We start from the raw sequence: 12,745 nt of genomic DNA on the forward strand, positions 1-12,745 counted from the left end.
CCCTTCCAGTTGCAACCCAAAACTGGGAAACACCAATACACACCCCTTCATTCAATTCACCTACTCTGCATGTCTTTGAGGACATATGCTCTGTGGAGAAAACCGGAGCACCTGGAGGAAACCCACACGAACATGGGGAGAACATGCAAACTCCACACAGAAATGCAAACTGACCCAGCTGGGACTCGAACCAGCGACCTTCTTGCTGTGAGGCGATCCTGCTACCAACAGCGCCACAGCGACCTCTAGAAACAACTCAGGGGAAAAAAAACAGCAATATCCTAGATCCTATTCAGGCCACTTAAAGGTGCAACAATAATAATTGATGGATTAATAATAATAATACATTTTATTTAAAGTGCCTTTCAAGAAACTCAAGGTCACTTTACAACATATATAAAATTATACAATTAAAAAACCTGTATAAAATAGAGGATATGAAATAAAAAATAAAAAAAATACAAGAGGGACACCCAGTGGTTGAACTAAGTATTGCAATTAAAAATCAAAGCACTTTTTCACCCCTCCTCTGACGACTCCATGCAAGTGCAAGTTGCCAGATAGAAAACACCAACACAAGCAAGTGGGCCTGACTACCGAGAGTATACCATTACTACACACGACAAAAGGAATCTGTTTAATGTTAAAGGAGTTCTTGGCAAAAACATCACCTGAAATTTCTATTTTAGAAAGAGTTTCTTTTTCCCATGGCTGAACAGCAGAACTACTATGACAACAATCATCTCAGGTAGTACTGATTGTGCCTTTTTTAGTGTTAAATGCTTCCAGCGTGAGCTTGAATAACATTTTACATTTATTGTCATTCTGAATACAGCAGCAAATATAGTTTACCTCAAATCTTGAAAATTAAATAAACATTTGAAAATTATCTGACAGTGCAAGCCAACAACTATCAGTCTCTCAGCATATAGGCTACTTTTTTATAATGTTAAAGATGTTTGATATGTATGAATTACATTCTAAACCTTACCATGTAGTTAAAGTGCAGTGAGTGCACTATTCTGTGCTTCGGTATGGCAGTATTTTATGTTTCTGTCGTGTTGCGTCTGGTGCTGACAGTCAAATTACTTGTCACGTTGCATATTGTTAGGACATGGTGTTATAATCTACGCTGCTCGGTGTATTTCTCTAGTCTGGCTCACAGCACCACACTGTTGTGAATTTCTCTAGTTTGGCTCACGGCACCAAACTGTTGTGAATTTCTCTAGTTTGGCTCACGGCACCAAACTATTGTGAATTTCTCTAGTTTGGCTGACGGCACCAAACTATTGTGAATTTCTCTAGTTTGGCTCACGGCACCAAACTGTTGGAAATTTTAAGAGCCCAAAAAACCAGAAAGAACTTTCGGTTGTCTTCAAAGCAGACTCCTTTAATAAGAAGAACTCAGCGTGGCTGTGGCGTCATCGAAAGAAAAACTCTCAACTGTACAGCAAGCACTAGTTTTTTATACATTCTAAAACAAAGCATGCAAATAAAGTGTTGTTGTCGGCAGGGTAAACTGCCTTTTCAGGCCTGATCTCTTCAGCATGTAAGTCTGCAGAGTGGATGACAACATATTAAAAACCTGCCCAGCTACTGACCACATAAAAGGGGTTTCTTCGACCTGAAAGTTTCACCTGAAGACAAAGGCAGAAAACAGTGTGCAAAATGATGTTCTGTAGACTAGTCCCATCTGACTAGTTGACCAAAGAGAGAAAACAATAGACACAGCCATGCTGTGAAACTGACAATTTGCATTATATTGGAGACAGTCAGGGCTCAGGAAACCAAGACATTTTAGGGTCTGTTGCACCAGTTATATATATATATATAGATAATATAAATTTGTATTCCCACATCGGCTAATGTTTACGTTTGCAATATTTACATTATTTGCTAATTTAAATACACCTAATCTGGATTTAGTAACTGAATTTGTGTCTTATTTTGGAGGCTGCCACTGTCCACCGGAGGTCGCATTTTTGGCTGAGTCACATACATTGAGGCAGTCTTCATTACTGAACTGAAAAACAATGAGGCTCCGTTCGAAATCACCTACTACTCAGTAGATACTGCATTTGAATTTAAACGTACTACTTAGCCGTTAGAAAAGTACGTTCTATACAGTATGAATGTGAGCAGTATGAATGGAACTCATTTTGTCATGATCATGTAACCTACCCGCTTGAGTTGTGTCGCTTCATTCTCATTCAGGAATTCATGGGATGCACACTTCAGAATCTCACCGGAAGTAGTAGGTCATCCGGGTACTTCTTGCATACTGATTTTCGAATTCTATGGATGCGTTCGAAATTGCCTACTACTCAGTAGGTACTGCATTTTGATTTGAAACGTACCACTCTGCCGTTAGAAAAGTACATTCTATACAATATGAATGTGAAAAGTATCAATGGAATTTGGACGTACTACATCCGCCATTTTGTCTTGGTCGCATGACCCACCTGCCTCAGTTGCGTCACTTCATGGGATGTGCACTTCAGAATCTCGCCGGAAGTAGTGGGTCATCCGGGTACTTCTTACATACGGATTTTCGAATTCTATAAATTCGGACACAACTTGGCTCGCATACTGATTACCGATTTCAGATGCAGCCAATGAATTCGGACATACTACTCGGCTTGCATATTGTTTTTAGCGTAATATATAGTATGGAAGTAAGCGATTTCGGAGTGTTTTCCACCAAGTTTTCCACCAAGTCAACCCTGAGTGCTGAAATATAATTGGGTAAACTGGCAGTGGGCGGGTTATTGAGACAAAAACAAAGACAAAAATTCCTTCAAGGAAAACGCATTTTCAAAGAAGAATAACAGACTTTAGCTTTAGGAGAATCAAAAACCTACAAACAGCCCCTGTATAAGTTTTACACCGGCAAGTGCCACTCACATGTTCCTCAAAAAATGTATAAATCAATATTATATGGTACGTCTCTTTGGTAAAATGCTTTAGCACAGCTGAAAGGTGTTACACATAATTGAGCCTTCTTATTTTATACATGTTGAGTCATGAACTCAGATGAGTCTACCAGCTGTAGAGTTCCTGCAACGCTTTGAAGTGCATGTTTCCCACAGTGGTCTGGGCAAAGGAAGGATACATAAGACATCTTCTTATGTGTGTGTGTGTGTGAGAGAGAGAGAGAGAGAGAGAGAGAGAGAGAGAGAGAGAGAGAGAGAGAGAGACTGGGGCCAGTTAGTGGTGTGTCTTTGCTGTGGGAAGACTTCTGGTGTGCAAATATGAAAAGACTGTGTGAGCGTCTCCGTGTGTACATGTGTCATGTCTGTTGGCAACTCAGGAAAACAGTTTCAGACCGCTGAACAGGATCAAAGCGAGTCCGCACAGATACAAGGGTTCACTTCTTCTTACAGATACACACATGGTCACACACATATACATTTTCACACGCGCATTCAATCACACCCAGACTTTCCCACAGAGGCCATGAACACACAGCTATGCAGAATTTAAAACACACGCACACACCCTTCAAGGTATAATTCACACACAGAAAATTGTCATTATTTAACCTCATGTCATTCCAAACCTGTGTGACACGAAAGATGATATTTTGTCTCGCTGGATTAATATGCAGGGGCATGTTTTACCTTGAGAAAAGCCTTTTTTATAATCACCTTCATAATTAAAAGTATTTGTGTTGTCATATCAAACACATATTTTAACCAATTACTTAAATGACCTATTGTGGTAGTAGTTTAACCATGGTAACCACAAATTTACTGCGGTTTTGCTGTATTAACCACAGTTTAACCATGGTGTTTGCAGTCAAACTGTGATTACAAATTGCAGTCAATATGCCAAAAAACCCACGGTTGCTACACTTCTACTGTAATAAAACAGTAAACATTTACTTTGATTACCAATTAACAATTGTTTAAAACTGTATAGAAATTACAGAGTTAAAAACAGAAATAGGTTAGGCCTGTAAAGATGATTATTACTCTGATTTTTGCTCTGGTCATTGTTTATATGTGATGTTCATTAATACAGATGCATTGCATTGAGTGCACGGTTAAACAGTATGTTATGTTTTGGATACTCTGACAAAATATATCTTACTTTTACAGGCCTGTAGCCAGGGGGGGTTCAGGTGGTTCAAAAGACCCACCCCCTACTGACAAAGTCCAGAATTTGGCAATTATATGAGCGCATTTGTGCCATTTTTGACAGTATAACAGTATCTTAATTTAAAACAAAGTTGACAGATATTTAATTGTTTAGGTTTTTTAATGATGAAGGATAATATACTTAAAAATATGTGCTTTTTTTCAGATTTTTTTATTCAAATTTTTTATCTAAAATTCTCATAACATTATTTCTAAATCTGTAATAACCTACAGTATAAAATGCACATTTGCAAACGGACACTTTGTGGTAAAATAGTATGGTAGGCACTACAAAATTGTAGTTGAAATCTTTTTGTTGCATCAAAAAGTGTGGTTATGATCACCATCTGATCCAGCTAATCCAGAAAAGATTAGTGCTTAATATGTCCCTAAAAATGCAGTATTTAAACCTCATAATTTAATAGAAAATGAGACGAATAACTGCAAAAAGGTCCAGTCACAAATACAAAATCTGCAAAATTACACTCTTCTTAAATTATTTCACCAAAACACCAGTAAATCTGTTGAACAATTCTCTTAAGTCGTATTCACAGTTTGTTGTTATGAATGAATTCGCACACATGCTGCCTCCTGTCAGTTGCGAGCGCACTCATCTATTTACCGGCCTCTGATTGGCCATTGAGTTTCTAAGCTTTATGCTGTGTTCACACCAGATGCAGCACGCGGAAATAAATCATGCTATTCGCGTGTCAAATTCACTTGACAGTAGATGTGGATTTGCGTCATGGGCAGGGCTTCTGTAACGCTAGCCTGTCGTAACTCTAGCTTTGTGGCTAAATGGCTAACGTGGATTTTATTGAGATAGTAGCTGTGCTTTATGTGCTTTGGGAAGGCTGAAAAACAGAGTAGATTCGCTCTGAGCCATGTTTGAGTCCACTAGATTCTTTCAGAGGTGCACCCAGCTCTGTGAGTTCATCAACTCCTTCAGAAAATATACCTGGATGATGGAAGCTTTCAGCGGTGCTTCAGACTGAGCCAAGCCCAGTTTGATGAACTGTTGTCCATGTTGGCAAGAGGATTCCCCTTCGAGACACTAACAATCACGCCCCTTACAAGAGAAAGCTCCTGATTGGTTAAAGTGGCATGAAATGTCCGCTGAAGTTCAGATTTTCCAACTCGAGCAATTAGCGCAATAAGCGTGTCAAACAAGCAAAACACTCAACTCGCGCTGCCTCATTTGCGCATATCGTGCAGCAGGAAGTCTATTCACGTCTTTGCATTGACTTAACATGTAAATCACTCGCGCTTGACGCTTCAACCAAGTCAGGTGTGAACGCAGCATTACAGAATCGTGTATGATTGGTTATAATGCTGAAAAGTTCAACACATCATAAATCAGATGTGACGTGTTAAATTGATAAATGTCTGACAATGGGATGACAAGGATTTAGTTAAACTCAAATTAAACCTTTAAAAAACTATTGTTTAATTATAGTAAATGTGTAGTAATTCTTTTTGCAGATTGATTATTTGTTTTACGCAACATAGGTTCATTTTGAAAACGTAGCCCTATATACATTTCTGGAGATCACGAATTATGTAGCCAGAGGTATGTATTCTTTAAAACGATATAGGGTGGTATGATGACATTCCGTTTCGCACTAACCAGCTGATTGCTTACCTCCATGTGGACGGCTTTTCCACTGTTGCCAGTTTGTCCAGTGGCTCACTGCATGTGTTGGTGGACTTATGATGTGGAGTGTAGTTGACCGTGATGATGGGGTTCGAGTCCAGCGAAGAACGATTCCAGAAAGCAGGTAAGACAAAAACAGAAGCCAAAAAATAAAATAAACAAGTAAACAACATGGTGAAAATGTGGTAAAATCTGAAAACGTGACAAAAATAGGCAAGGGCTTTTCTTTTTCTGGATTGCTTTTGAAAACACTGTCAGTTGGGTTTAGGAAAGGGGGTGAGTGGGTCAATCGATGCTTTTAAAAACACTATTGATTGGGTTTAGGAAAGGAGGAGGGTGGGTCAATTGATCAGTCAGTCGACAGCGGCCTCTGGTGGATTTACACAAGATCACCAGGCACAAATGGCATTTGCGAGAGTAATTTGAGATCTCAAAAAGCATACACATCGGCCTCTGGTGAACTTGCAACAGCAAAAACTGCAAAAAAGTATCTCCTGGGACGTATTTGGCACTCTCCAGAAATGTATATAGGAGTACATTTTTAGAATGAGCATGGGTTGGTTTTATTTCAAATACCATGGTTAAATATTCTCAGTGAAGCAAAACCATTGTTAATGTGTGGTTACCATTGATTAATAGTTGTAATAAAACAGTTTAATTGTTTATTTGTTGCCCCCTTTTCAGTCCTTTAGTGGAATCTTTGTCTCAAAACGAAGTTAATTTCAAACACTGTTCAAGAGTTGTTTCTTTATTGTTATTTGGTTTAAATATCTTCTTCTTTTATTTGTTCTATGGAAAAAGTCAAAAAGCTTGGGATCTACCCCTTTGTCCCCATCCATTGAAACTTCATGGAAAAACTATTTATAATTTCTTGTGCTCAACAGATGAAAAAAGTCATGTGGGTTTGGAACAACATGAGGGTGATTAAATGATGAAAGCCTTTAATTTTGTTTGAACTAATTCTTTAAGCCAGTTTCACTATGTCAATACACGCATCACCACAAACACTCATAAACCACACAGGCCATGATTGACTTGAGATGAATTGCTGCGCTCTTTTTTTCCGTGGCAATTAAACACAAATTCAACTAAAAACACAGATCCCGGGAGCTTGGATTCCTTTCTTCGTGTCTCCTTACAGGCTCTGAACTCGACCGTGACCACAGGAAGAGCAAAGGCACTGATTGGTCATTATTGAGTCTCCACTGGAGCACATTTGTCAGATCGCTTGTGTACATAATAAAGCCCTCAGCAGGTTAGAATTAACATTGTCAAACACTTCCCTCACATATGATCAAAGCTATGCCCTTCTTACTGCCTTCCTGTATAGATTTGACTTTCCTTTTATTTGGGACTGCCTCTTTCATTAAATATAACAATGCAGCAATGTATAGATGTTGACAGACATGGCGTTTTATTTCTTAGCTTTAAAGTGTTTAAAGAATCACTGCAGTCAAACAACCACACTAGAGTCAAAAATACAGTTTAAAGTACAAAATAAAAGTAATTTTATTGGCATTTAAGTTTTCATGAGGATTCATTAACTCCACTTTAATTGAACATTAGTTTGTTTGTAATGGAAGGTTCTTGAAGATATCTTTGCATAACAACATATTACAACTTTTGTTATGTTAAGTTTTGCATATGACAATATTGTAACTGTCTTTTGCATGCCAGGCCAGTAGATGGCAGTGTTACTTCGTAAAGAAACACCTGCACACATACAGTCCTGTAGTCCAGTGGTCCGAACCGGTACCGGTCCCTGGATCAAAATGGTGCCGTGCCGCACAAGAAATCATTAATTAAATCTGTTTTATTTATTATCTGAGTCTGAACGATCTTTTATTTTGAAAAATCTTTTATTCTGAAAAATGACTGTATTCTCTAGCTTACATCTTGGTCACGTGAGCACCCAAATTTAACACACAAGCAGCAAAATGAGTAAGAAACAGATGTCTTTGGAAAGTTTCTTTGTGAAGGAAAATGGCCAGGGGAAAAGGCCAAGGGAAGGACCTGCGAACTAAGGAATAGATCTGCAACCCAACTGTAAACACATCAGGTGAATCCACAGAAGATCAACTGCTGGAGATCACAAATGACTTAATTTTCATTCGCATATCATGTCTTTTCAAGAGTTCGCGCAAGTTCGTTATTTCCAATGGAGGTGCGCAGCTCGCACCTTCCAAATGCGGTTGAATGAATGCCGTGTGCACATCACGAGTTACGTGACAAAAAGTGACCAATCAGCTTCAGCTTGTATGGAATATTCACATTTCGGTAGATTAATTATCTCGGACAAACACAGAACACCCAAACACTGCAGTGCTTTGTAATTTTCTCCATAAATAAAACTTGTATCAGAGCTGCAGCAATGTTTTGTCAGCTTGTCATCCTCTGAGAAAACAGTTGATTGTTGGCTAACAACCTAAGAACTACGGCCCCCACCCCCCAGTCTATGAAAAAAATTTCAAGCATTGACCTGTCAGTGGTCATAAAAAGGTTAGGGACTATGGCTGCAGTCCACCGCTGTGATTTTGGTCGTCAAATACTTGCGCATACAGTACATTCAGTTTGTCTCAATTTTCATAAAATTACACTTTGTATTTTATGCGAAGCTTGCACTTTGAAATTAATTTTCAAAAGCTTGAATTTTCAGGTTTTTATTATGTAATTAAAGACCAAAACACATTCAAATATCTGTTGAAAAATATATATTGTAAAATATTGTAAAAAGGTGTTCTTTTAATAATTGTCCACTGAAAGGGATTTTGGGAAACCAGAATTGTGTGTTAAAGTATTTTCATTTATGGTATATTAATAACGATTAAACACGGTCATAGATGCAGACACTTTACTCATACACACATTGCATTTTTAACTGAATTCTGATTATGATGTTTTAAACTCTAATAAAAACTCTGAAATCATCTACTTTTCCCATACTTGTGTAGAGTATAATTTAATACTTAAAGAAATAGTTGGCGTGACGCAGTGGCGTAGTAGGTAGTGCTGTCGCCTCACAGCAAGAAGGTCGCTGGTTCGAGCCTCAGCTGGGTCAGTTGGTGTTTCTGTGTGGAGTTTGCATGTTCTCCCTGCGTTCGCGTGGGTTTCCTCCGGGTTCTCCGGTTTCCCCCACAGTCCAAAGACATGCGGTACAGGTGAATTGGGAAGGATAAATTGTCCGTAGTGTATGAGTGTGAGTGAGTGTGTATAGATGTGTCCCAGAGATGGGTTGCAGCTGGAAGGGCATCCGCTGCGTAAAAACATACGCTGGATAAGTTGGCGGTTCATTCTGCTGTAGCGACCCCAGATTAATAAAGGGACTAAGCTGAAAAGAAAATGAATGAATGAATGAAGAAATAGTTTGCACAAAGCTGAAAATTCATAATGATAATCATTTAGTCACACTCAAGTTGATTTAAGCCATATGGCATCCGTTTATTCATTTATTTTCCAATTTAAAAGGTCACCACAGTGAAATGAACCACCAACTATTCCAACATATGTTGTACAAGCGGATGTCCTTCCAGCCGCAACCTAGTAATGGGAAACACCCATACACACTTACATTCACACAAACTCATTTACGGCCAATTTATTCATTCATTCATTTTCTTTTTGGCTTTGTCACTTTATTAATCAGGGGTCGTCACAGCGGAATGAACCACCAACTTATCCAGCATACTGTATGTTTTATGCAGCAGATGCCCTTCCAGTATGGGAAACACCCATACACTCTCATTCACACACATACACTACAGACAATTTAGCTTACCCAATTCACTTATAGCGCATGTTTTTGGACTTGTGGGGGAAACCGGAGCACCCAGAGCAAACCCACGCCAACATGGGAAGAACATGCAAACTGGCCAATCAAATCACACATAGAAGGTAAATCGCATCATAATGAACCACCTCAAGATATTGGCGATTTATAACTGCAGCAAACTGTTTGGAAGCATTAAAAGTGTCCAAGAAGATGTCCAAAGTCTTTACACGCATTGACCCAGAGACTGTTTAGATGCATGTCACTGATGACAAGATGATGGATGTTTACTGTATGATGACTGAAATGGCCTTAAACACCCAGCAAGCAGAAGACATCAACATAACGTCAGTTTGACATTGTACCCCAACATCATAGGGACGTTGCATTTTGTTGGAAATGAAAATCGAGTTGACGTCAGAACTCAACGTCAGGCCAACGTCCAACCTAAAACCAACCAAATGATGTAACAGCTTGACGTTGTGTGGATATTACCACTATTGACATTTATCAGACGTTGGATTTTGGTTGCCATACCTGATGAATAAATGTCAGTATTTGACGTCAATATGATGTTGGTTTTAGATGTTGGGTCGACGTTGGATTTTGGTTACTTTCTAACAACCTAAAATCGACCAAATACGTCATTATTGGACATCAAAACAACATTGTCCTTAGACGCTGGCTAGATGTTAAATTTGGTCACCTGACGACACAACCTAAATCTAACCTAATATTAACATCTTATGACGTTGTGTGCCTGCTGGGCAATAACTAGATGCACTACAGAATGTTACGTTTACACACATCCACAAATTACATGTAAACGCATCTGCTTTTTACAGCGTAATACTCACTACCCACTACTGTTAAGTACTTTTGAAAGGTCTACTTTTTACTCATACTTTGAGTAATATTTACAATATTTACTCTGCTTGAACTACATTTTTAGGCAAATAATGGCACTTTTCATTACTCTTTCCACCACTGATTGTCGATGACCTGAAATAAACTATTCTTGAGTACTTCTGAAAGGTCTACTTTTTACTCATACTTTGAGTAATATTTGCAACAGATACTTTTACTCTACTTGCACTACATTTTTAGACAAGTAATGATACTTTTACTTGAGTATGATTTTTCAGTACTCTTTCCACCACTGAACAATATATTTGGGTGGAACAGACTTTAAATGGAGCAATATTTGTAGTTTGAAATGAGTGGAAGTCTTTGGTTTGGAACATGTAAATGACAGAATTTAAAGTTGTGATGAACTGTCCCTGAAACAATTTGCATGGTTACAGATTGCCAACACAAGCAAGTTTACAGTAGAAAATAAAGGAGATGAAGTTGAAACTTTGCGTGAAGGGTGAAAATAATGTTTTAGGTCAGCTAAAAATGAAACAAAAACTGTCCTAAGACAAATAATTGGGGTACACCTATAACCTAGCATATATAGACCATGTGGTCATGTCAGTGGCCCATGAACATTTCTAGCTTGCTATCAAACTATTTCATAACAGTAACAAGAGGCAATTCAATCATAACTTAATGTTAAAAATGCTATCCTAACATTATTTATCAATATGTGTCTCTTTTCGGATTCTCGGAAGCTAAAGAAATTAAAAATGTAAAACTGGAAGTATGGGATCATTGTTATTGTTTACATCCCTCAAAATGCTCAATATAAGTTCAGCCACCAACAAAAACCAAAAGAGAAAGATGAACCCAAAATAAGTAAGACATAGAGGTTTGTACTGTTTCTACCCCTCTCTGTCCCCATTCAGTCTCCTCTGACTGATCCCAACCCCCACTCCTCTCTCCCACCCAGACATCTCTCTCTCTCTCTCTCTCTCTGTCTTGGGCTGTATGGGGCAGCAGAGAGAAGGGGAGATGACAATGGAGAGAAAAGAGGGTTGCAGTTTGGGGGTCTACTGAATAGTCCCATTCAGCCTGCCCAGTCAAACAGAAACGCATCTCCCCACTCACTTACAACCCATAGTTTCACTGCAAACAACCAGGGCTTTATTCCCCACAATCACTCGCAAGCGCACACACTCACACTTGTGTATCCCAAAAGGAGTGACGGCATGGCCAGACATACGTCCGTACACATACTCACTGGCAATCAATAGGAGGAGCACTGGGGTGACATACATAGAGTATACACATCCACAATATGGAGCAGTAGAGGAGTTGGTGAGCAAGATCTAAAGTGCTCTCCTGCGCTCTAGTGCTGTGTCGACATGTACATGGTCACACAGAATGATCACAGAATCAATAGAAGACATGAGAGTGTCGATGGGGTGGTCAAGAGGTTTGTGGTGAGCTGTTGTTTTTGGATGCTTTCAAACCCTGAGAACTCACTGAGTTGTCAACAACAAAAGATTATTTTAAAAAAAACAATTCACTGATGGGTTACACAGTTAGAATTACCAAGTTCTGTAAGCTTGAATTGAACATTTATTTATCTTATGACTTATGTAGTATTTGCATGAGCAATTCATCCATGTATATGCTTAGTTTTAAAAACTTTTGGCATTGTAATTTTTAAGCACATTTTTTAAACAGAACTTAGATGCTGTTTAGACCATACCTGTCAACATTGGGATGTAAACATACGGGATCCCAAGTCAAAAAATCTTGTTCACCTTTATTCACTGTATTTTAATATTGAATAACTATAGTTATTTAGCAAAGAGCATCGAATCTCTCATTTTGATCCACTGTTTTGTTTGATAACAGAGGTGTCACTTTAAGGATCCACAGATCTATAATGAAAACATTTGATTACTTTCATAACTTTCAAAACAAATTTTTTTAAATAAAATTAATAAGTGTATTTGTCTGTTTACAAACACCTAAATCCAAAAGTTTCCACTTTCACTCCATTTTAAATCACGTGTACAGAAGCTGATCTGGGAACAGTTAGCATCGATACATGACTGGGCTGATTCAGAGATTGCATAGGAAAAGTGACAGTTGACGCACAGCTTTAATGTAAATAAAACTAATGTGGCTGTTTTAATATTTCAACATGCTTTCGAGCCAATACAAAGCGAAAGCACAATAATCTTGAACAGCTCTTGCAGTTATTTCACTTTTGAGATCGCCGCTTTTTGATGCTACTTTCACTTTTGATAGAAAGATTAAAAATATGGGAAAAATACAGGAAAATACTTAAAC

Source organism: Danio aesculapii, chromosome 10, assembly GCF_903798145.1.
Source record: "Danio aesculapii chromosome 10, fDanAes4.1, whole genome shotgun sequence".
Taxonomy (NCBI): domain Eukaryota; kingdom Metazoa; phylum Chordata; class Actinopteri; order Cypriniformes; family Danionidae; genus Danio; species Danio aesculapii.